The sequence below is a fragment of the Fundulus heteroclitus genome, chromosome 13, assembly GCF_011125445.2.
Source record: "Fundulus heteroclitus isolate FHET01 chromosome 13, MU-UCD_Fhet_4.1, whole genome shotgun sequence".
NCBI classification, from domain to species: domain Eukaryota; kingdom Metazoa; phylum Chordata; class Actinopteri; order Cyprinodontiformes; family Fundulidae; genus Fundulus; species Fundulus heteroclitus.
Genome location: NC_046373.1, coordinates 1,209,050 through 1,233,341, shown reverse-complemented (window position 1 = coordinate 1,233,341; position 24,292 = coordinate 1,209,050). Strand labels below are relative to the sequence as shown.

At 42.0% G+C, this 24,292-nt stretch overlaps 1 protein-coding gene across 2 annotated transcripts in view; it reads right to left on the bottom strand.

Annotated features, from left to right (window-relative positions):
* LOC105935396 (hippocalcin-like protein 1) overlaps positions 1-22,485 on the bottom strand; it is a 67,876-nt gene extending 45,391 nt beyond the window's left edge. Inside the window, exons 1-2 of one of the 2 annotated variants that reach the window (XM_036144842.1) lie at positions 22,341-22,485; positions 22,074-22,169 (exon numbers count right to left, since the gene is read on the bottom strand). The gene's annotated coding sequence lies outside the window, so the exon portion shown is untranslated. The remainder of the gene's footprint in view (positions 1-22,073; positions 22,170-22,340) is intronic. The other variant, XM_021323194.2, reaches the window with a different exon arrangement.
* Positions 22,486-24,292: the final 1,807 nt, after the last annotated feature.

Sequence of the window (24,292 nt, the reverse complement as noted above, 5' to 3'; positions counted from 1 at the left end):
TATTAACCTAGAATGATAGGCTAGAATGCAAAAGGAAGGAAAACTGTTTTTCTATTAAACTTTTTGTTGACACCCTTTTTTTCTCTATTGAACAACACTTCTATCAATCGATATATATCGTTATTTAATTATCGTCCAGCCCTAATATAACGGATACAACAGGAGACAGTGTGACGTTCAAACCTTGGACTCTTAATATGAACTGACTGCAATGGAGTTTTTTATGGGTATGAACTTAATGGGGTTAGATTAGAAATGCAGGACACAGTGAAAGAGCAAAAATGTGTGGCAGAGTTTGTTTTACTCTGCCAATAAAATACCTTCATGGTTGTGTGGCTGTAAGGTGAGAATATGTTTAAAAAAAAAGCTTAAACTGTGTGAATACTGTTTGAACACTGAATAGTGCAAGGCTCTGTGTGCACTACGCAGCGCATGTCTTTAGATCAAAACTTGTCACCGCTACAAAACGCCGAGCTGCCCTGAGCAGATCCACAAATCCCTTCGGTGTGTGACACTTGGCGATTACGACGAGTCGGACTTTGATCTGTATCCCCCTGTCGCAGAAACGCCACGTGTTCGGAAGGGTGGGGTGAGGAGAAAGCTGTCATCATAAAGTCCTGATTTTAAAATAAAGCTAGGGACATTGCTTACATAAAGAGGATTTAGCCTCCTTTTCATGTTCTCACAAGCAGGATTGGCATTGCTTGTTTCATGCAACCCCTTTGACAAAAATCGGTGTGAAAAAAAAAAACGGATCAGCACGTGTGCTGAAGAAGCTTTGGAAACAAAATGATGAACAGCGAAACTACCCCTGGCTTTTTCTCAGGGAGGCGCTCAGCCAACTCAGCTAGAATTTCCCCTTCAACGTTTCTCCGTGTCGGACTGACAGAGGCGCGATGGAGACATCTCGTAACGCAGCGCTGGGGCTTGCGTCATGGTGGGAGATTTGCTCAGGGGCTCTGATGCAGAGATCATACACTCGAGCAGCTCTTTGTCTTTTGCTCTCAGGCTCTCATGTTCTGCCACTCGACGTTATTTGTGTAAAGTTCACACATCAGTCCGCTGTTACCAAACATAGCGTCGCAGCTTCACAGGTTAGCGCGTCCCCTCAGTTTCCAGTTGCAACCGTGGACCACCCCAGAGGGACCCGAGAGCCTTTCCATTGGAGTGTTGGACGAAACTGTGGATGTGATGGGAAATCCCAAAGAAACATGCGTTTTATGACCAAAACCTCTGGTATCTGATGTATATCTGAATCTAAAGCTAATATGATCAGGGTCTGAAGCCACATATTCAGATTATCTGCTTTGCACAAAAACACATCTATATACAGTACATAGGGGGATATGTTCAACCAATACGGCATAATGTTTAAAAGCTGAGATTATTGTGATTCCGTTGCTGTGATCCATTTTATGATAAAGTGAGCAGAACGGAAACGATCAGCAGTGGCATCCATTTAAACCGAACAATGGTTGAAGAAACTACACTGCAAAAAGAGAACTGAAAATAAGTAAAATTTTCTTGAAATGAATGTATTTGTCCTTGATTTGAGCAGGAAAATAAGATTATTTGCCAATGGAATTAGTATATTTACCCCTAAAATAAGATAATTAGATATACTTCACTTGAAATAATATGATGGAGATGAATTGTGCCTATTTTAAGTGCAAAAATCTTATTCCATTGGCAAATAATCTTATTCACCTGCACAAATCAAGGTAAAATTATTTAATTTCAAGACATAATTTCTTATTTTAAGTTCTGTTTTTGCAGTGTAAGTGGTTGCTAGATTCCTTGTAAGAGTAATCATAACCTTTGGACTTTATGTGACCACGACACAGTAGCACATGATTGAGAGATTGAGAGATTGGATTGCCCTTATTTCGCTCCATCCGTCCTCCTAGCAACGCTGCCCACCTCAGCCTTGGTATGCTTGCAGTTGTGCCATCTACGTCTTTTCAGAAAATTGGGTTGAATTCTGTTGTGTGAGATCTTTAAAGCTTAGGATAATGATTTATAATCTAATCCAGCATTAAAACTTTATCCCTGACCTGTCTAGTGTTAGTTGTTCTTCATGGTGCTGTTTGCTCACACAGCTGGATCTATACCAATGTTAAAATACACACAGATGGACCATTTACTAATGGATGTGCGGTACAAATGTTGCGATAACAATATAGCTTGTGATAAATACAGGAAAAAATTAACTAGTTAATGTCTTTCTGCTTTTGGATCATAGCAAACATAGACCCCAGATATTGAGTAGTCTATTTAGCTACTGAAAAACAAAAACATTGATCATTTCCATCTCAAATGTTTTCATGAAAAAGGCTGCCTCTGTCCAACTTGTTATGTTTTGGCAATGAAGCAGCTTAGCTGTAGTTTCTTCTCAACTTTCGACCTCTTTACCTTCTCAGGCGTCTTCAAACGACCGAATGTCAAAAGCCGAAAACCACATTAGTGACACTGACAGCCTGAATGCTGGGTGCTTAAAGGGCAAATATCATGCTTTTAAATCCTTCCCTTTCACATTCAAATCCCTCGGTTGTGGTCTATATAAAGTGGAACGCCAGTGCTTTGCTCTGAATTCTTCGTCAGTCAAGCTCAAGACCCCCGTCTTGTAACCCATTATCAGCAGCCTTTGAGACCGGGAGTTTTTCATTCCTTTTTGATGCGGCCCTTTGCCCCCCGCCCCCTACCATCTCCACCCCCTTCTCTATTTTTTGCAGTTTAATGGCCGAGATGCTATTATCTAACGCAAGCGAAATTTTTTATCCCCAAATTCATTTAAAAAAAAGTCAGCGGAAGATGTTTCCATTCAGCCATACATGTAAGCCCTAGAGTCTGACCCAGAGCTAGAGAAAACAATTAAGATCATATCATAATGCTACTTGAAATAGACACTACGGTTGTGCTCTCAAGAAACTATAAGCAAGCATACAGCAAGCGCTATGATATCTAAAATAAAGTCTGTTGAAATTTCAGAGTTATAAGCAGCTGATTGCTTTGATGTGTCCTTCGTTTGCATACTCAGAAAGAACTGAGCCTTGGGCAAAACCTCCTTTTTTACTGGCAAAGATTACTGAAGCATTGATCCTTGAAGGAGAAATTTCCCCAACGATGTGGGTACATTCCCACAAAAATAAGTTTAACTAGGCACTTCTATAAGGTTCTGATAATGGGAGCCGGTGGAGTGACTTGTGTCGGTCACTACACCCAACAACCGAACATTTAGACTTCAACATCCTTGAGTTTGGACTACAAAATCAAAGCGATAACTAAACATGGAGGGAAAAAAATGGTAGAATGCCTATTACCTTATTTAGACATTCCTCAAAAAAGAGCTGTGATGTGACAGCGAAGAAAAGTAAAAAAAAATGACCTAAAACAATCTAAAGATATCTAAACAAACACTTTAGAAGACTAAATTCAGCTTATCAGTACTTCCAGAGGCCAAAAGTACATCACAAATTGTATTTAAGGGCTTAAAAGTGGATTTTGCATGTTATGTCCCCTTTAAATAATGAGCTAGCACTTATTGCACTCCAGGCGGTTCTTTGCTATATTCACCTTGTGATTCGTGGTATTGCGATGAAGATAAATTTGATATAATATGGTGCAGACCTTCTCCAGAGGGGTAATCACTAGGCCATCCATGATAAGTCACAGAGCTGTTGGTGTTTGATGGACTGGTCTGTAGTTCAGAAACTTTTGATGCATTTTAACACGCAGTTACCTCTCAGATTTCCAGAGAACACATCCACTGAGCAGCAGGTGTGTGGACGACAACGCTTTGTTAATGTCAGAGAACCGGTTTGAAATGATGACGTGTTTGACGCAGGTGAGCTACAGCAGCAGAAGACCACTTAGAAAAGCAAAGGGAGGCTTAAGTTCACACAGTCTCACTAAACAACATCAAAGCATACTGTTTGTTTTTATCACCAGGCTTTCATAAAGATTCAGCCTGGTGGTGATGGTGGTATAATAGTGTGGGAAATGTTTTCTTGACAAGCCTACCACCACTTAGTACCACCCAAGTATAAATGAACCACCAGAGTCTACCTGAGTATTGTTGCTGACCATGTCCATCTCTTTATGACCACAGTGTGCCTCTCTTATAATGGCTACGTCTGTCAGGATCATGCATCGTTTGACATTTCAATAATCTGAAAACTGGTTTCTTGAAGGTGACAATAAGTTCACATTTCTCCCGATGCATTCCACAGTCAAAAGATCTCAATCCAACGGAACGCACTTTTTTGGATGTGATCGATATAGGGCAGCAAAATCTGCAGCCACTCTGTTATGTTATTATGTCAATATGAACCAACATTTCTGAGGAATGTTACCGACTCCTTGTTGAACAGATGTCACAAGGATGTCAGCCAGTTCTGAACGCAAAAGGGGGTCAAGCCCAGTACTAGCAAGATTTACGAAATAAACTGATTGATATGAAAGGTGTGGAAAGGACAGAGAAGAGTGAAGGAAACGTGGGTCAATCCCAATCAATATTGTCATGACAATATTTAACAATATTGCAATCAAATCACACAATATAATACCAAATGGACGAACGGATGGATGGATGGATGGATGGATGGATGGATGGATGGATGGATGGATGGATGGATGGATGGGTGGGTGGGTGGATGGATGGATGGATGGATGGATGGATGGATGGATGGATGGATGGATGGATGGATGGATGGATGGATGGATGGATGGGTGGGTGGATGGATGGATGGCCTGATGGATGGGTTGATGGATGGATGGATGGATGGATGGATGGATGGATGGGTGGGTGGATGGATGGATGGATGGATGGCCTGATGGATGGATGGATGGATGGATGGCCTGATGGATGGGTTGATGGATGGATGGATGGATGGATGAATGGATGGATGGATGGGTGGGTGGATGGATGGATGGCCTGATGGATGGATGGATGGATGGATGGATGGATGGATGGATGGATGGATGGATGGATGGATGGATGGCCTGATGGATGGATGGATGGATGGATGGATGGATGGATGGATGGAATGGGTGGATGGATGGATGGATGGCCTGATGGATGGATGGATGGATGGATGGATGGATGGATGGATGGATGGATGGGTGGATGAATGGATGGGTGGGTGGATGGATGGATGGCCTGATGGATGGATGGGTGGATGGATGGATGGATGGATGGATGGCCTGATGGATGGATGGATGGATGGATGGATGGATGGATGGATGGGTGGATGGATGGATGGGTGGATGAATGGATGGATGGATGGATGGATGGATGGATGGATGGATGGATGGGTGGATGGATGGATGGATGGGTGGATGGATGGATGGATGGATGGATGGATGGGGATGATGGATGGATGGATGGATGGATGGATGGATGGATGGATGGATGGATGGATGGATGGATGGATGGATGGATGGATGGATGGATGGATGGATGGATGGATGGATGGATGGATGGATGGATGCTGTTTGGGCCGTTTGGTTAGTTTTATCAAACTAACCAAACAGGCTTTTCATTTCTGAGTAGGCAGGTGTCACGCCTGCCTCTTGATTCTTTCCTAGAACGGTCTACATCAGCTGATGTAGGAGAATCGTAGCTCTCCACCACAGCTATTATTTGCACCGCAGCAGTTGTGTGGCATACAGCAGGAAAGCAGAGGACACCCAAATGGAGTGTTTTAAGCAATTACCAAATGCATTCTACGTGTCCTCTACAGCCTGGAACAAAGCGTTCCCTGGTAAAAACACGGCATTGGTATATGAATACTAAAGCACAAAAAGCTTCCTTCAATCGAATGAGTCAGCTAATTGCCTCTTTCTGTGCAGGTGATCATTCTTACAGCTAGTGGCATTTTGAGTTGACTACTTTTAGGTTTATTTGGACAGCCTCGCCTAGTGTTACCACTTCACTGCTACTTATAAAAGGCAATTAAGGCAAAACGTTAAACTAGACAAATTTAAACTTTACATGGACAGATACATACTGGCCAGGCAGAAATACATTGTTTTTTAATCCGTACCCATTATTGTTACCGGTTTGCTGGCGTGCGTCAGCAGGAGGCGGTCATTATTTTCTTGAAAACAAGACTACTAACAAAATTCAGTTAGCTAAAGTGCTAAACCCCATAATGTTACTGTAATATGGGTAATATGGCTTTAAGGTTTGATGCCATCCGGAAAAAGATTCAGCTCCAGTGGCGTGTAAAAGTGTAAATAGCTTTAACAATTTTTCCCGTTTGGTCACATCAAACCAACTTTACTACATTTAATTGGAATTTTATGTAACAGGCCAACACAAAGTGGTGTGCCTTTTGCTGCAATTATGGCTGCAAGCTTCTAAGCTGTGTCTCAAGCAGCTTTGGAGATCTAGGGACTCAAATTTTACCTAATTTCTCTTCTCCCAAAAACAGAGAGCATCTGAGAGCAGCTATTTTCACAGATTCTCAAATGGATTTTTAGACTGAAGAAGCCATCTTCACACGTGCATACGCTCCCTTCTAAACCAGGGTATCCAGCTCTGGTTCTCAGGGACGTGGTCCTGCTAATTTTAGATGCGTCTTTACTTCAAAAAGCCTGAATCAAACTAGGTCATTAACACAAATCTAGAAAACCTGGCTGAATGACGAGGAGGAACCGATCTAACCCCTTTGGTTCAGGTGAGTCTTATAGTGTCAGGATACCAGACCTTGTGAACTGAAGTACAACAAACCGGTTCTAAAGTGTTCAAAAGAAGCTGAGGATGTATCTTGTCTGTCTCAAAGCTTCCGATATGGTTTCCTATTGGTCATTAATTGGCTCCCTCCATCCTCACATCAGTTCTAAGAAACTTACATGTGCCAGTTAAGGCAAAGAGTCCTCATAGCATGATATAACCAGCACCACATTTCCCTCTGAGCATGACGGTGGCATGCAGTCCTGGTTTTCTGCAACACGACGTTTGCTCCCTCCACTCTGTGTGCATGGCTTGTAGCAAACAGCGAAAAGGACTTCTTCGAGCCGGATATCTTTTAGCCGTGACTTTTGTCTTCTGACCTTTCCATTCGTAATCCTCCCACCTGGGGCCTCATGTATGAAAGAGCGCACAGCTGTCATACTAAAGGTTGGCGGTTAGGGAGAGACCCTGAAACCTTCATACATCTACATTTGCGTGGGGATTGGACGCGCGTGTACCTAGGGCCGCCCAGTCCTCGCCCCTAAATTACATATGCAAACCGAATTAAAATTTCTACTCTAGGCAATCCACCCATGTCTGGTCCAGTGAAACCTTCATACCTCCGCCCATCAGCAGCGTTGAGCGCTGGAGTCGGTCACATCTTCTACCTTTTAATTGCTGTTGTTCCACCACCAATCAATATGAAACCTCCTCCTCAAAGACGCCATTGACTGAATCCAAAGCAAAGACACAACAGAGTCATTCATGGCTTCTCGCCGATGAGACTCGTCCTCAGTCGGTATGTATGAGAGCAGCTGGAGAGTCATAGTCACTGTTACACTCCCAATGAAAAAAAAAAGAAAAAAAAAAAACTCTTTCACGAGCAAGGCCATAGCACAGAAGCGTTATTGCACTTCACATTACAAGAGTGTCATGCTGCGACCTGACAGGCAGACGGCATATTTACAGTAATTGAGCAGACTCCACACACACACACACACACAAAAAAGAAAAAAAAAAACGCTGCTCTTTTGCTCATAGCTCGGCAGAAAAGGGTTGGCAGTGTGATTGCAGCACTGGCCTGCAGAAATGAGTCTGCAGTCATTACGGCTGCTTGTAAATGCATCCGAGCCAGCCGGCGCCAGATCGATTTTTGCTATTTCTGATTGGCCCTCTGTTATTACCCTGACAGGGTGGCAGCGTGAGGTGTGTGTGTGTGTGTGTGTGTGTGTGTGGTTGGAGGGGGGAGGACAGGGGGGGGGGGGGGTCAAAGCAGAGCCTAATTGATGTTGTCATTGGTTTAATTTTTCTTCTCACCTGAAACTTTCCGTCGCCTCCTTCTCAATATTGTGTTAACTACAGAAATAAATGGGAAACACGTCACGGATAAATCTTGTTGCCCACAGTGCCACGCCGGCACTTTGTCAAGCATAGAATGGAAGTTGACAGAAACTGACGGCTTCTCAAATAGAAAAGAAAAAATCGAAACCGTGGTGTGCATTTCTGTCTGTTCCCCCTTACCCCCATACCCCTAAATAAAATCAGAAGCAACCGTCTGTTCACAACTTAGGTAGCGTCTGAAAGGCAGAGTCCACCTGTGGGACATTTCCTCTCAGTGTTAATCCATCTGTTCTCTGCCAACTCTGGTTGGTGAGAGAATACCGGGTAAACAAACACCACTATGAAGACCGAGGGGCACAGCACACAAGACAGGGAGAAATACGGGGGGAGGTCTAAAGCAGGGTTAGGTTACTGAACAATATCCTGTGAACATGTCTCAGAAACATGTTCAAGCCATCAGACATGGAATGCATCTGCAAATGGAGAGAGATCTACCCTGAGCACACACCATTCCCACAGTCCAACACGGTGGTGGCAGCATTATGCTGTGGGAGGGCATTTCTTCAGCAGAAACAGCGAAGCTGGTTGGAGTTGGGAGGAAAATGGGCAAATCTGGAGACTGTGGTTTGGTTTTAGAATGGACCATTAAACACATTTAATCAGTCCTGTCAACATAAAAATACTGCCTGTAATATCCCGAATGTTCGAGTTCCATGCAACTCTTTCTGCTCACAACTGATACAGATCTTAGCAACCAAGACCAGAAAGCTTAGGTAGAAAAATAGCGAGTAGTTTACTGTAATTAAAATTGTCATTGTGTTGTTCAATATTGATAGGGCAATGCTGTGTTTGCTCCTAATATCATGCAAACCTAGTTCAGCTTCCTGCACATTCAGGAGTTAGAGTGGACCAGTCAAAGTACAGACCCACATCCAATACACTGTAGAATCAGTGACCAGAGGTGAAAAATTATTTTTACAGACACATCTCATCCAATCTACCTGAGTTTGAAATATTCTGTGGAAAAGGAAAAAAGACACACGACTGTATTTGCAGCAAACGTTGGCCCTACTGATTAATACCTCGGATGGACCGAACACAAACGCACCTCGTACTTTTCAGTTTTTCTGGGTTTTTTTCTAAATGATTTGAAACCATTGATTGATTTCAAACCACTGATTCTTTAACTCATTAACTATGATTTGTGAGAATAATCCCAAACATTCCCAGCATGGCAAAATCAAAAAAAGGTTCATGGGTCGTATTTACTTTCACCAGGCGCTGCAGAGTTCCCTGCATCCTGCGTCGGCGTGTGGAAGAGAGATCACCCTGAGAAGTGAAGAGTCGGTGGGTCAGGAGATGCTTTTATTTTCTAAATCACGTTAAAAGGAAGGGACTGATTGAGCCCCGTTGTTCTTCTCAAGGTCTCATCTGAAAAGGTCTTAAACCCAAGTCAGAAAAATGAACAACAAAGGCATCCTTTAGGGGAACAGGAGGAGGTGAAGATCATCTGCTGAGGAAACGTGGAGGCCAGCCAGAGGAAGACAGGGTTAGGCCATTTTGGGAGAGACGATCTCAGCAGAGGCAGTGGTGGAAGTGTGCTCTCAGCCACGCCCCTTATCCGCGCAGAGGTGTCTGTCCTTTTATGCAACACAACACACGTTTACACACCTTCTTCCCCTTCGGCATCATTAGCCACAGCGCATGCAGAGCTCTGGGAGTAATTGGCTGCCCTCTCAGCCTCCTAATGGCTATAGGAGAAGAGGCCCGGAGGCAAACTAGCACCATTTCTGTTATTTATTAAGATCCCAGCTCAAAACTTCTCATTGCTTCCTTTCTTTTGATCTCTTTCTCTCCCTTTCAGCGCTTGCTCTCATTGCCGGGCTTTCTCGCTCAGCCCTAAACTGTTTTTTTGTGCTTAAGCCAAAAGATTTCAGCTGCCATAAATTGTCCTGTCAAATTATTCCAGACCTGCATCTTTTCTTCTGGATTCACAGGAGACAGAGACGCTGGACCTCCCTGTGATGAGGTCTGTGCTGCTCAGCCTCCATCTCTCGGTTGTGTTATGCTACAGCGGACAGCTGCGGTCTGTTCATGAACTGGGATCTGAATGGTGATGCCTGGTTTTGTCAGGAATATTCACTCAGGAGCAAATTCTCTAACAGAAACTACAGACCTGCGGAAATGCATTTTACTTCCTGACAGATTTCTTCTATTTATTTCATTTTAGCAGTTTAATGCTTAAAATCATCAAACACATAAGTGAAAAAAATAATTACCCTGTACACCTAATATTTATATTTTACATCACTTTCAGCCACATTGGTTTTTTTTTAGCATTAACAGCCTGTTAAAGTCATGCCAATAAGTCCAGACTTTAACTAGGCCAAACCACAGCCTTGTTTTTGTATCTATTTTTTCAGCCATTTAAAATTAGACTCACTTGGATATTTTTGATCATTGTCTTGCCGCATAACAGAAGCGCTCTTGACCTAGTGGTCAGCCAGATATTCTCCTCCAGGATTTTGTACTAGAGAACAGAATTTGTGGTTCCATCTCCATCTTTAGTTCTTTAGGAGCAGAGTAGCCTCTGCTCCTAAAGAAGCAGAGGCTACTCTGCACATCATAAAACATGGTTTACAGCGGTCATATTATTTTTCTAAGAACATTTTCCAAAATTCTTTGGGTTCATTGCAATATTTTTGGGGGGACTGACCTGAGACAGATGGGCCTTTGAGTTATTTTAGGTCACCGCTGGGCTTGGCTTTGGAATCCTCTCATGGAGATATGTCCAGTATCTTATTGTTGAATCATCAACACAGACCTTAATTAAATAATCAAGACGACTAAGGACAGCAGTGGTTTAGAGGTTGTTCTGGGTTCTTTTGTTTCCTCCTTGGATCTTTACGCTGTTGGACAAATTTAGGCATCCCTGCCACTCCTGGGAAGGTTCACATGTCCCATACTTTCTCCATCTGTGGACAATGGTTCTCTCTGTGTTTTGCTGGAGTCCCAAAGCCTTGGAAGTGTCTCTATAGCCCTTTCCAGACTGATAGATGTCAGTTCCTATTTTTCAGCTGCTCTTTATATCGGGGCACGTTTTTTATGGTTTATTTTTTTGATGTTTTTTTATTGTGCAGCCTATCCTACCTCAGTTGTCATACAGGATTGCATTATGGGTGTATCCACACCAGGAACGTCCTTTGACCTGCTTGTTTGGTCCGGACCAAACGTGTGGCGCGCTTTGCACGCTGCAGGTGAAGTATAACTTGTAACAAAACCACGCATATGACGATCGTTGCTCCCGTTGGGCAGAAATGACTAATGCGGGACGAAGCACAGACCCGGAAAGTTCCTAAAACAAACATGGAATTCCTGCTGTATTGCTGTTATTACAGCTGTGATATAATTCTAAATGTCAAGAGCAGCTCCTTTAACATAGGTTTCCTGACGTAACTTATATTATATTTCTGATAGTGAAACGGCGTCGGTGAATGATTGCTGCAAGCCAAAGGGTACGATGATCTCTGATTTCCCTAAGCCACAGTTGTAGCGTTGACAACACTGAGGGCTGATTTGGGCAAAGACCACCTGCAACGGTGGCTCGTTGAGTCCAAAAAAGGCGTATGTTTCCCTTTAATTGGGTCGGCTCAAGGCCGGTTTAGTATTCTGACCAGAAGTGAACCGCACCAAAGTCCTTTTGGAAGCGTACCTGTCTTATTAAACGGCCAATCTCATAAAACTGTAATGAATCACGGCAGCGGACCCAGAATTCAGCCAGACCAGCAGAGGTTCTTAAAAAAAGGGATTTATTTAACAAAAAGCAGAGCAATGCAAAAAGGACTGAATAATCAAAAGGACTAATAAAAAACATCCAGAACTTCATAGGAACAGAAACTGACTGGTAACATGACAAAATAGCTCAGGTTCTCTGGAAGGGAAAAACTTGGTCAAAATTCCAAAAAACAAACATCAGATCAGGATTGACTCACCCAAAAACATGACAAGACCAACAAGACGACCTGGCACTGATGTCTGGTCTCAACAGTATATATGGAGGTGGAGGCAGGTGAAACCGGTGAGATGTGATTGCAGCAGGGGTGGAGTTAGGCAGGTGTGCAGGGTAAGTAATTAGACCAGACATCAGTGCTGAGGCTCAAAACAAGAACAGATCAGAAACCAAACCTAAAAAGCTGAGAGGACAAGTGGACAGAAACAAACTACACCAGACCTTATAAGAAACAACCCCGAAGTATAAAACTAAAACAGACGATAAAGCCAAGACTAACACGGATGACTAAAACAGGTTAAACTAACTGTAAACAAGCAAAACAGGAACCTAGACAAGACAAAACTCAAAGCAGCCAGAGAACCTAAGGCAGGAGAGTGAACAAACCAAAACAGAACCTAGAATATTACAAAAACGAGTTGTTTGGTCCGGCCTAGGGTTCCATTGAGAGTATTCACAGCTGCACAAAAGGTCCAGACCAAGGGGGGGAAACAAAGTGTGGTCCGTGTAAAACAAATCAAACATGGCAGGTGTGAATACACCCTAAGTGATTTCTGGATCATGCAGGTCTCGCAGCAATCAGGGGGTGGCTGGTGAAAATGAGCCGAGCTTTGCAAAACAGGTTGTTAAGCACAGCCAACTCCTGATTAAACAACTAAGCTAATTATTTCTAGCATAGGCCCAGGTTGGTTTAGACAGCATTTTCCCCTTCATAAATGAAATCCTGACTTGAAAACAGCCTTATTGTATTTACTCAATTTCTCTTTGTCTGATATTTAAAAAAAAAGTCTCATAATCTAAAAAAAAAAAACAGTCTAGTGAAAACGCAAAAACAGGAGAAATCTGTCAAGGGCAAATACTTTTCACAGCCCTGTAAAGTCTCCGCTGATGCTAAGCTCATACTAATCCAAGCCTCACCTCAGGCTGATTGGAAGAATTTGGGGCTGGGAGTGCTTTTTTGCACCGAGCTGTTCACCTCCTGCAGGGCTAGCCGCTCTCTCAGTCTTATCACCGACGTATCGGGACTGGGCGTCCGACAGGGCAGGAGTCGCCCCTCACGGGGAGGATCAGGCCAGATTACTGGGAAACTCAGACCTCGGATGAACCCACGCTAGACCTACAGCACTCATTCAAAACTGTCTGAAGATGCTATCCTTTCCGATAACCACTAATTTCAAAGTGAACAGGTAAAATATTTACCTTTTGAAATAAAATTCTGTAAATAGAGTCATAGGAAGCCTTATAAGAAGAAGCACAAGCCAACAGTTTACACGGTAAAGACAGAATAGCCATTATCCAAGGCAAGTGCATCTCAGAGAAGCAAAATAATTCTGACCACTCACAGCCGAGGTTAATCAAGCATCGCTATTTCCAATAACGAGGCTTTTTTAGACTGTTGTAGAAAGCTGGAGTACCCGGAGAAAACACACATCTGAACAGGGAGAAAATATTATTTCAACAGTTTAACCTTATGCACACGATCACATATCCAACATTCTTAATTATGATTTTTTTTTTTTTTAGACATTACATAAGCCAGCATGCTTTGTGAAAATCCTGTAAGAATTCCAATCACAAATGTAACAAGTAAAGGCCAAGCCTAAAGCTGCTCAGTTATGGAAGAGAGTCATATTCCTGATTGATTTATGTTCAAAATGATGTGTCATCAAATGAAGCGTAGGAGCTGATAAAATCCATTTTAAGTAGGACTCTTAAAGAAATTATCAGTTTTAAATAAATGGCACCATAGTGGTGACGTCTTTTCCGCATCATGGAAAATAAAGGGGAGGACAAATGTAGAAAACTAATTTCCAAAGTTGTTTTTAAAAGATTTGGAGCCAAAATTCAAAAACAAATTGGAGTAAGTGCACAGTCTTACTCAGCACAGTCCACACATCCTTCATCGTCATTTTTTTTTTAAAGAACTGCAACATTAATCCAGATTACATAAAGGATCAAGACAAAAAAAACACACTATACAGTGGCTGGTGTTCTACTAAAGTGCAAGAACAGCTGGCATACACAGTTAAATCCAGCTCAGAATTTTTATTCATGGAGTTGTTAATATTGATCGGCGTAACTCAAACAATCACAAACCTACTGACTGTTTTTTTGTTTTGTTTTGTGTGTCCTGTCTGGCGATGTAGCATTAAAAACCTACAGACAGTTTTATTAGTTGTCATGTACAGTCTGAACCTTTTTCCCAAATTCACCACACCTAGCCCAGCAGGATCAAATCCAGCAGTGCAACACTGATAGATAATATATTTACAAATCTCATAGATAACACAAAAATATGATTATTAACTATTGATGTCCATTGATCATCTACTTGTATTTGCAGTTTGTAAAAACCTCTACAAGAAAAACAAGGATAAGACTAATCCAGACTAAGGACTGAAGAGTTTATAAGTCTATTCAAATATGAATTATATAAAGAAATTGGGAGTCAGTATTGGAGGAAAAATACACATGAAGCTCCATGTATCTGAAGAGATGTATGTTCAGCATATGTGTATACAGTATGTATGAATATGCATATGTGTGGATGTGTTTGCATATGTGCATGTATGTTTATATTGTAGCTTTGGAGTATTTTTAACTCATAAGAAAAAACAAGAATCAGGGATATTATTCGTTTTAAGGACTACAGGATGAAGAAGGGGTATAATTAAATACGTTTACTTCTTTGTACCCCTTCTTAGAGCTATTCACTAAATAAAGTGTTGTATTTGTGTATGTGTGGGTATTTATTCCTACAGCGGTATACAATAGGTATCCTGTTTCCCAAATTAGTTGATTTGGATTGATGTTGTGTTTATATGTTAATATGTGGCATGGTTTTTATATTTGCGAGGGAGAATATGGATGTATGAGTTACTTTTGATATTTTGGTCATTTTGGTTGAATCTCTGATTTAAAGTAACTTATCATTCATTCATTCATTCATTAATTCATTCATTCATTCATGTGGTACTAATCACTAATACTGATTATTATGTTTGTATTATCGCAAGTTTGAATGCTGGTATATCATAGAACTTTCTATTTCAATAGTTTTAAACAACATTTTGAGCTTTAACCAACTGCCATAATTCTGAAATGGATAGCTTTTCATCATAACTAGGATCCAATTACAATTTATGTAATTGGATTGAATCAATCAATATGATTGGGTTGATTTGATTATGAATTTCTGCATGTGAATTGGATTTATTCGGCTTGAGATGATGCTTGTTGTGATTTCCAACTACATAAATAAACTCAGCTAGATATGGCAGTCCAGAAGCGTAATGATCTTAATGAAAAATTATTCAAATTAAAGCTTGATTGATTCCCTGTTGTGACATTTGCCCGTATTCCATTTCATCCTTTCTGAATACTTCATTTATTCCTAAGGCACAGAGACAGAGAAGAAGTTAAAGGAGTCGAACTTCACTTTGCACAAAAAGTACAAACATTTGTGATTGGTTGATTACAAAACTGGATTGCTACAGCTATTTCTTTGTTTACACAATGCTACTGTGCAATAAATGGTTTACAGTTGGAAAACGTGTTTATTTCCCTTTAAACTGAGCCATCATTTCATGGAAAATGGGTCTGTGGGCTGAGCAGTGGAGTTGAACGTGTGGGTCGTGCCGGTGAAGTACTAGTCAAACCAGCTGTTCCTGTGCCAAACAGTTTAATCTCCTATTCTACTTTAATGGCGTTGTGGGATTAGATGAAGAAGCAATTTATTTTTTTCACAGACAGGGGCCTCAGTAATGTGAAGGACAACCATATGCAACAGCAACCGCCTGGCATCGTCTAACGCTGATCACCAGCTTGGTTGCACACTGCTGTAGGATGGCATCCCACTACATCCACAAGCAGTTGTTGCAGTGATGTGGGATTTCCAGTGGTTGCAGAATGTCATCCAGGTATCTCTTGGTATTAAGGTTGTCTCCAATAAAAACAATCTTTGTTTTTTTCTAGTGATGGAGAGGCTGTCTCACACCATCACACTACCTCCGCCCAAAGCGAAGTGTTAGCAAGTCAACCCTGTTGCTCAACCATATTTGCATTTTCCTGACAAAGATGGCGATATTTAAAGAAAGATTCATTGGATTTCCAGTAAGCAGGAGATTTATTGCAAAGAAGCATTGTCATAAAAAAGGGGTTAAAATGGACCAAACACAAATTTTCTTACTTTTTATGCCAAACTTATAAGGCCTTTCACAAGAAAAGTGACAGGGACAGATTCGGATCAATCATATGCACTTGAGAAGAACAGTTAAAAAATAGAAAAAAAAAATGAAAAAAAGTGCTTGAACTCTACTTGTTGCACCCAGCATTAAAAGTCTGAGAAATATACGGCACTAAAGTGAAGTGAAAGGGGCAGAAAGAGATTGCTAATGCTGACCGTTGGGAGGAAAGGGGGTGCAGACCACAGCGTCAGTTTAAAACTCAGACACTAATTGCGTCTCCGGCTTCATGCTTCAAACCCTTTTGACAAAAGCTACTCCATATCTTTCTGCCGCGGGAAGCCTCTTGTACATTAATGCCTGACAGCAGACATTATCGCTGCAATTATGTTGTTAATGATAATGAGAACGGGGCCACTCACTGTTTGCTAATTATATCGTAATATAGCTCTAGAACCAGAAAAGATCCCATTTTCCTCTTGGTTCAGTGTCACCATTGGTCCAAACACTCACTGTGCTTTGTTCTGCATGTTTGTGACAGTCTCAAACTTCAATACTCCATCATGAAGTTCATTACAACCATTTGGCTTCAGGAGAGCATTGATCACAATAGCAGCCAAGAGGCCTGAGGTAGGTCTGGAGGAGCTGCAGACATCGGCAGCTCAGTTGGGCAAATCTGTGTCCTAGCGTGCCAGAAATACAGCTGAATCTAAAAGTAACCCACAGGAAGTCCAGCTTCCAGTTTGTCTAGCACATATTAAAAAAAATGCTGTTTGTGATGGCAGCATCATGCGGTGGATATGCCTTTCTTCTGTAGCTGCTCAGTGCCACAGTTAAACGCAGAGTAACCCTGGAAGAAAAGATGGACTACCTAAGCATTAACTCAGCGGGGCTGAATACAAACACAAGATGCGTTTTTCCCTTTTTTGCATCAGATCCCACAAAAACATCCTATAAAAATCCCATAAAAATATATTTACAGCTGGTGTAAGGTTGTAACCTGACCAATCGTTAGATTTTCCAAACGCGTATAACATTTCAAATGTCCCCGTTCAATTTTTCCCCACATAAAACGGCCTCAGAGTTATCCCGAGATCTATCGGGGAAGATGAGTGTTTCCCCGAGGCCCAAAACTATGGAAGAACTGGGATTCCCAACAGCTGTAGCACCGAGCACATTCCCAGTGATAAACCACAGATCCAGTTAACGTCGGGATGTCGTGCCTCGGCCCGTGGTCACGTGACCTGACTGAATCCTGGTCTCAAAGTCACTTTCGCACGTAATGTATTCGCTGCATCGTAGTGGGGGCGGCCTGTCAAGATGTCTGGCAGCGTCACATGACACCAAGGTCATTTTCCGCGAGAAGAGCTGCATTGCTCCCGTTAATGTGACAGCCCACAGAGAGCAGCGCGGAGATAGAAATGCGTTGTGCACAAACGGAGAGATGCACGGATCACCTCGGGATCCAGTCCTCGCCCCGGTAAGCGACGCCTGTCCTCTTCAGTGCACCTTCAGCACAACATCTGCCACGTGTGAGGCGTATAACGCCACTGGGTTAAAACCTCCTCCGATGTGTACCATACAAGCAGAAGGAGGGTTTGCATGTGTGTGTGTGTGTGTGTGTGTGTGTGTGTGAGTGTGTGTGTGCTTAGGAGTTTAAGCGACACAGAGAGTAGTGCTCCAGCGCACATTTATCCTCTTATGTAACAACTAGACGAGCATAAGCACATGCAGGCTAAATAATTGCCTCGGCCCAGTGAAGCACAGGCGGCAAAATTCGGCCTGATCCGAAAGGCCATTCCAGCGGCTCTGCTCAGCACACGGATCAATCGGCGGCCACACCTGGCCATTCCCCGTTAACCTGGAGTCAGAAGCGGGGGCGAGGCCCGTTAGCGCGCCCGTTGTTTGCCTTTCAAACATCAGCCCGCTCTAGAGACGGACCGCACCGCTAAAAAGGACGCACCGATTTCCTTCTTAAAGGGACTGAACATACGACTGTCGGCGCTAATTCCACTTGTCTGCGCATGACGCGAGGCCTGACAGAAACTTGTTCAATCCCAGGGGATTATACGCAGAAGGCGTGCAACAGCTGGGTGGTGTTTAGGAAAAAGAAGATGTGCTGGTAAATATCTCATGCCATCAAAGCAGCCCGGCAGAGGCAGAGGCGGGCCCGTTCGGTCGCAGAGATACGGAGCGAAGGTTGTGAGCACCTCGCTGGCAGCTGAAAATGTAGAGGCAGTTTTAAATGTCTCTGGAGGGGGGGGGGGGCAACATGGGACCTCATCCTGTTTGCCTAGCTCTTCACACTGCTGCCAATCAGCGAGGAGGACAGCACTAATATAAAAAGTGGGACAAGATGGATCATATTAATATTGTCCATATGGCTGAATATATTTCCCTAGCCCTTAGGCAGCCACACTACTGACATTGGTTTTTTGCTTCAATTAAAGAAATCCCCAAAAAAATACCCCATGGTCAACATTCCCCGTAAAACACATGCACAAACAGCAAATAATACTAATTCTGTCCCAGTTTTACTTATCGGACCAATACAGATTAGCCGTTACAGATGTTAATGACACCGTGCATCCTTAGCTATGAGTACACTGTAAAATCCGCTGGGTCAACCCAATTTGTGTAATTTATTCAAACTAGTCTTGAGTCAAAAACACAGCATGGTTGCTTTTGGGTTTGATCCAAAGTCTTCAGTTAGCTTTTCCAACTCCAAAAATGGTTTAAATTGAAAACCCTCCAAACACTGCAGACTTATTAACATTTTTCTACGTCAATTTAAGCTTGGCCAGTCCTTGTCTATGTTTAGACACGCAAAATTTTTTATAAATGGGATGTTATGAGCCCATAAGTCCATTCCAAATTTAGCCTGGACAAAGATGTTGAAAGCTAGTGTTGGTTTGCCCACCGTATCAAGCCCCAGTTACTTTACAGACATCTCTAGGTGGACTTCTTTTCACTTTTCAACTCCAGAGTGCGGTCCAGCCAATAAGAAGCTGCTGGAATGTGTCAAATGTTCAGGATACCAGGGAGTGCTTTGAAAAAAGCTCATAACCTGGATTACTGTCCAAAAAATTTTGGGTTACAATTAATGACTTTCATGTTTTGGTTTGATTTTTCACTCAAGATGATCATTAAGAAAAAAGTATCAAAATAAAAACATAGACATTGAGTGGGCTGAAAGTCTCATGTTATGATGTTATGATAAGCTTGAGTAAAATATCACTGTTTTATGATATAAATATATTTGCTGATATATTTAAAGTAAATATATAACGCAGTTCAATTCCAAATATTTTTTTCCAAATACTGCAAAAATAATCTGACATATTTGTTATTACAATTCCAGTATTAGTGGTGGTCTTCACTTACTAGGCTTATTTTTGCAGAATATTTCACTTCTTTTGGTGAACTGTTCTTGTATAGAACTGCTTAATTAGTCAGGTTGTCTGCTCTGGAAGAAAACCTGCAGTCGGCTGCTTAATAAACAGGCCTTGACTGAGGTTTTTTCTCTCCTTTATTTTCCTTTTTCCCTTTCTTCTTGCTCCTTTTTTCATTTCCTTCTTTCTTTGTTACCAGAGTGTTAAAACAAAATTGCCTTGATGGAAGGAACGGGTGGCGGTTGCAACACCCATTTTTCTTTCGTTCTTGCAATCAAATATATTTCCAAACAGCTTAATTTCTCTTTCAGGTAAAGCCAGCTGACTGGCATGGAGCAGCATAGGGTTGAAATGTTTTGCTGCAAGCAATATTTTTCCATTTGATAACTTCAGGATGCCTCGCTATTGCTAACCAGGCCATGCTATAATGCTGTATAAAGAAATGTTTCATAGGGGGGCAGATGGGGCAACTTAAACTCTTGGGGTGGCACACTGAAACTAAAGTCATAATTTCACATAATTTAATGTTGAAAAAATAATAACAGTACAGTTAACATTTTGAGTTGAACAACAGTTCCTTTTTATTGTGTAAATATATTAAGAATAAGGTGTACATTTAGTCATTTACTGAAAAGCAAAATAATTACTAGGGCAAAGTAGATAATGGCAGATACAAATAAAAGCGCGATAGAAGGTCAAGAAGAGCGGCCGTGGCCACCCCTGGCAACCCCCTGGTGGCGCCATTGTTACTTTATGGGAGATTGTGTGAATGTTGAAAACAACTGGAACAGGCTTGTGATGACTGTTCAGAAGGTCATCACAAGCCTGTGATTTTAACTCCAGTAAACAAACTGGTTGTTTAGTGCGACCTAAAGTTAAAACAATAATTGCATTAAAGTGCATGATTTTTATCATCTCACCATTCATTATCTCACCGTGTGGAAGATGTTCGGTGAAATCTGATCGGTTCATTGAACGGCTCCAGATTATGAATAAAGCTCCTTTTAGTTAGGGGTGCAACGATACATTGATCACATCGATATACGCATTTGGTGATTAACGATCCAATTACACCGATGCAAAATGAAAATATTGATCCATGTCATAATTTTTAAGCTACACCTTTGTTTTGAAATTCAGGCATGAGACTATAGTGAACTGGTGATCTATTATTATTATTATTATTATTATAAATTAGAAGAATTTTGTATAATTATTTAAATGCCAGATACTTGTAAGAGCTTAGAAATAAAAGGGGCAAATCATGTTTTTTTGTTGGTTGATTTCAATGTAAATAATAGCATAAGATGGGCAGATAATAATCGCGTCATATTAATCGCATCGATCGGAAATCCTAACAGACTTTGCTATAGCTACAACTCGTATCGTCATCCAAACCAACCGATATAACATGATATCGTGACAACGCTGGTGATTTACACCCCTACTTCTAGGCCCGTGTCTACCCAACAGTCTGGGTGGGCCAGACTTCTGTCCCGACAGCATAAACCCAGCATTTGGACTAAACCAGAAAGCCCTGAGTTTTTAGGTCGGTGGTAGATATAGATTCATGCAACTATACATATAGATTAAGATATAGATAAACGTCTGTTTTTTGCAAACCCTGCATTTGAATCGATTCCAGAGAAAATGTTCGTTATATCGGGAAAGGAGTTTCTATCTGTAAGCTTTAGGTAGAGATAATAAAGAACCACTATCAGAGGGACTGTTATTTATCCCCGCCAGTAAACTATCCGTGATGGACCACCACGCAGGTCAGCTGCCAACAAGCTGCCAGCATGCTCCTCCACTAATTCTTTGTTTTTGGTGCAAAGAAAACAACCGGATGTGGCGTATGCATAGACCCCCCAGGTCAGTTAACAAGCCCTTAAGAAAATACACTACAAAAGACACACTAAAACAGCTCATTTTAGCATTTCTTCTTAAAAAAAATATATGAACTTAAGCAAGTTCCAACCGGTGCATGCAGTTTTTTTTGTCTTTTAGGAGTTAAGTGGAAGGGAGGAGTGCTGGGGAAAGGTGGCAGATCCGCAGCATCCTGCCTCTCGTCCCGTGTTCAGATCATTCATAAAAAACTGCAGGCCCACACTGCTCCCATCACTGCCTCTGCCAACAAAGGAGTTGTCCGCGCTTCACCCCAACCTGCAACCCAACACACAGCCGGTGGTCCGATGTGGGAAGAACAACCTGACATGGTGTTCGGAAATGTTTATATATATATATATATATATATATATATATATATATATATATATATATATATATATATATATATATATATATATATATATATTGCCATCACGCATCCCGAATAAAAACGCACATTGTCCCGCGGGTAAACAAAATAACGCCTCGGTTTCCACTCTCCTCTCTACTGCCGCTCACAAAGGCTGATGCAAGGGGAAGGTGAATGTGAGATGGGGGGCTCGTATCTGGAGCGCTTTCCTTACCGGTTGCAGCGACGGGGCTCTGGAGCGGACGACGGCTCTCCCCTGCTGCGTGGAGGGAGATGCGGGGATTGCTCGGCTCGCACTGGACGCTTTATCCTCCGGGTCGGAATAAAAAAAAAAAAACCTCTGACCACCAGGGAGACTCGCACGCACGCATGCACTCACTCACACACGCACTAAAACACACGCCCCTATATATATATAATATATATATATATAGCCTATATCTGTGGAGCTAGAGCAGCCGAAGCCCGCAGAGCATGTTACCGTGCTGTCGACAGGCAGGCAGCCGTGATGGAGCTGCTGGAGCTGCTGGGGCGCTCGCTCTCCTCCAGAGGCAGACACCGGGACAGCAGCGCCGTGGAGCGGGGACGCAGAGGAGAGGAGCACTGTGGGTTTAAGCGCTGTGCGCCGTTGGAGTGGATTTAAACGGGGGGGTGTCGTTGGGATTACGTGGTAGGAGTTTAATTAGATAGCGCTGTGCCTATTGGCGCAGCCCTCCTCCTCCTCCTCCTCCTCATCCTCCTACCCCTGCCTGCTTTTCCAGATGGATGCGTGTCACCGGAGTCTCACGGCGCACAATGATAGTAAACCACGCCGGGTCTATTATACAGTGATTTACTACGCCTGTCTCCCTGTGCTGATTGGAGATCAGATATGTTAAAATAGCGTCCACTCTAGAAATGATGTTATTATGCCCGTATATGCTTCAGGCACACCGTGGTGCATTATTTGCGCAGTTCATCCACAGTTAGGACGCGCACAGTCCCACGAACCTTTTCACGTGTTGTCAAAGTAGAACAAAACTCTGAGTGTTTTTGCTGGGATTTTTATGGAAAACGAGGCAAGGTTTTTAAAAGTTTAAGAATCTACAAAGTGCATCATGTATTTGCAGCTTCTTCCAAGTTCTTGTTGTGTCCCCTGTGGCTTATATGCTACCAAACAGCAAAGGGACTTATTGTGGCTTGCTTTGAGCAAAAAAAAAAAAAAGAAAGAAAAGAAAATCAACAACAACAACAAAAAACATTTTTAACTCATTTTTATTTGTAGAGCTTTTCAAAGTAAAGCAGTATTTTCCACCAACTTCCCATAAATCTAAACAGAATCCACTGACATATATGGTTGCAGTTTGAACTACGTTTGGAAAAGTCCAAGTGGTATTAGCACTTTTGAAAAGCAAAAAATAATGTGCGATGGCAACAAAACAGCCCATAATATAAGATCTCCACCGCCACGCTTGACAGTAGGTCGTTTCGGCCATTTATGTTGATAGACAATATTGTGTTATGACATGAAAAATCTTTCCAGTTTGCAGCTCCCTCACAATTTAAGCAATTGCAGAAGGACTTGAAACTAAAGGATTTGATCTCTGTTAATGTATTTAAGGTATTTTTAAATCAGTTCATAAATAAGGTGTCTGTTTGTAGATGTTTTGCCTAATTTTTAATCATATTCTGCCAAAATTGTATGTTTAATGTACTTACATATCTGTAGTTATTGATTTGGAATTGTGTGCTGCTGCCATTCTTGGCCTGGTCTCCCTTAAAAAAGAGATTCTCAATCTCAATGAGATCTATGTGGATAAATAAAGGTTACATACATGACAGTTGCAGTCAACTTTAATGGGGCCTCGTCACATATTATGACTACAAAAACAGGAAAAAAACATCTCCAAATAAAACAATATACGCCAAGCTTTCTTACTGATAGTGTTTACTTTTTTTGAGCCTGAAGAGAACTTTGCACTGGGTGCAATCATCTGTCGGACATTGTTGCTGCAGGAATATCAGAAAGCAAGATGGCAACAATTGATGCAGCTACTGTTAAAGCCATTAGACCGTCCTGCCATGCCTCGCAAGGGTGACAGCTCAGCATGGGCAAAGACCAACCTGATCACATTTGATCTTGGACTTTTCCTCTTCATTTTCACATTTGGGTGTTGCTGTGGCGCTCGGCTCCATCGTATGTCCTTGTTTCTTCATTGTGCACATGAACACTATAGTACTTCCGTTCATCAGGTCTTGTTACGGTAAATACACACAAAAGGGCTTTGTTTACTGACAAATAGAGCAGGTGCCATTAGCTTTTGGTGTGGTTTTGGGGAAAAATTCTCTCTGCACTGCATTTTCCCCAGAGGCCCAACTTTCTGATGTCCGCTCTGGGGAAGATTCAGAACTGTGCCGAATCTTTTCCATTTTGAATAAGCTTTTTCTCTTCAT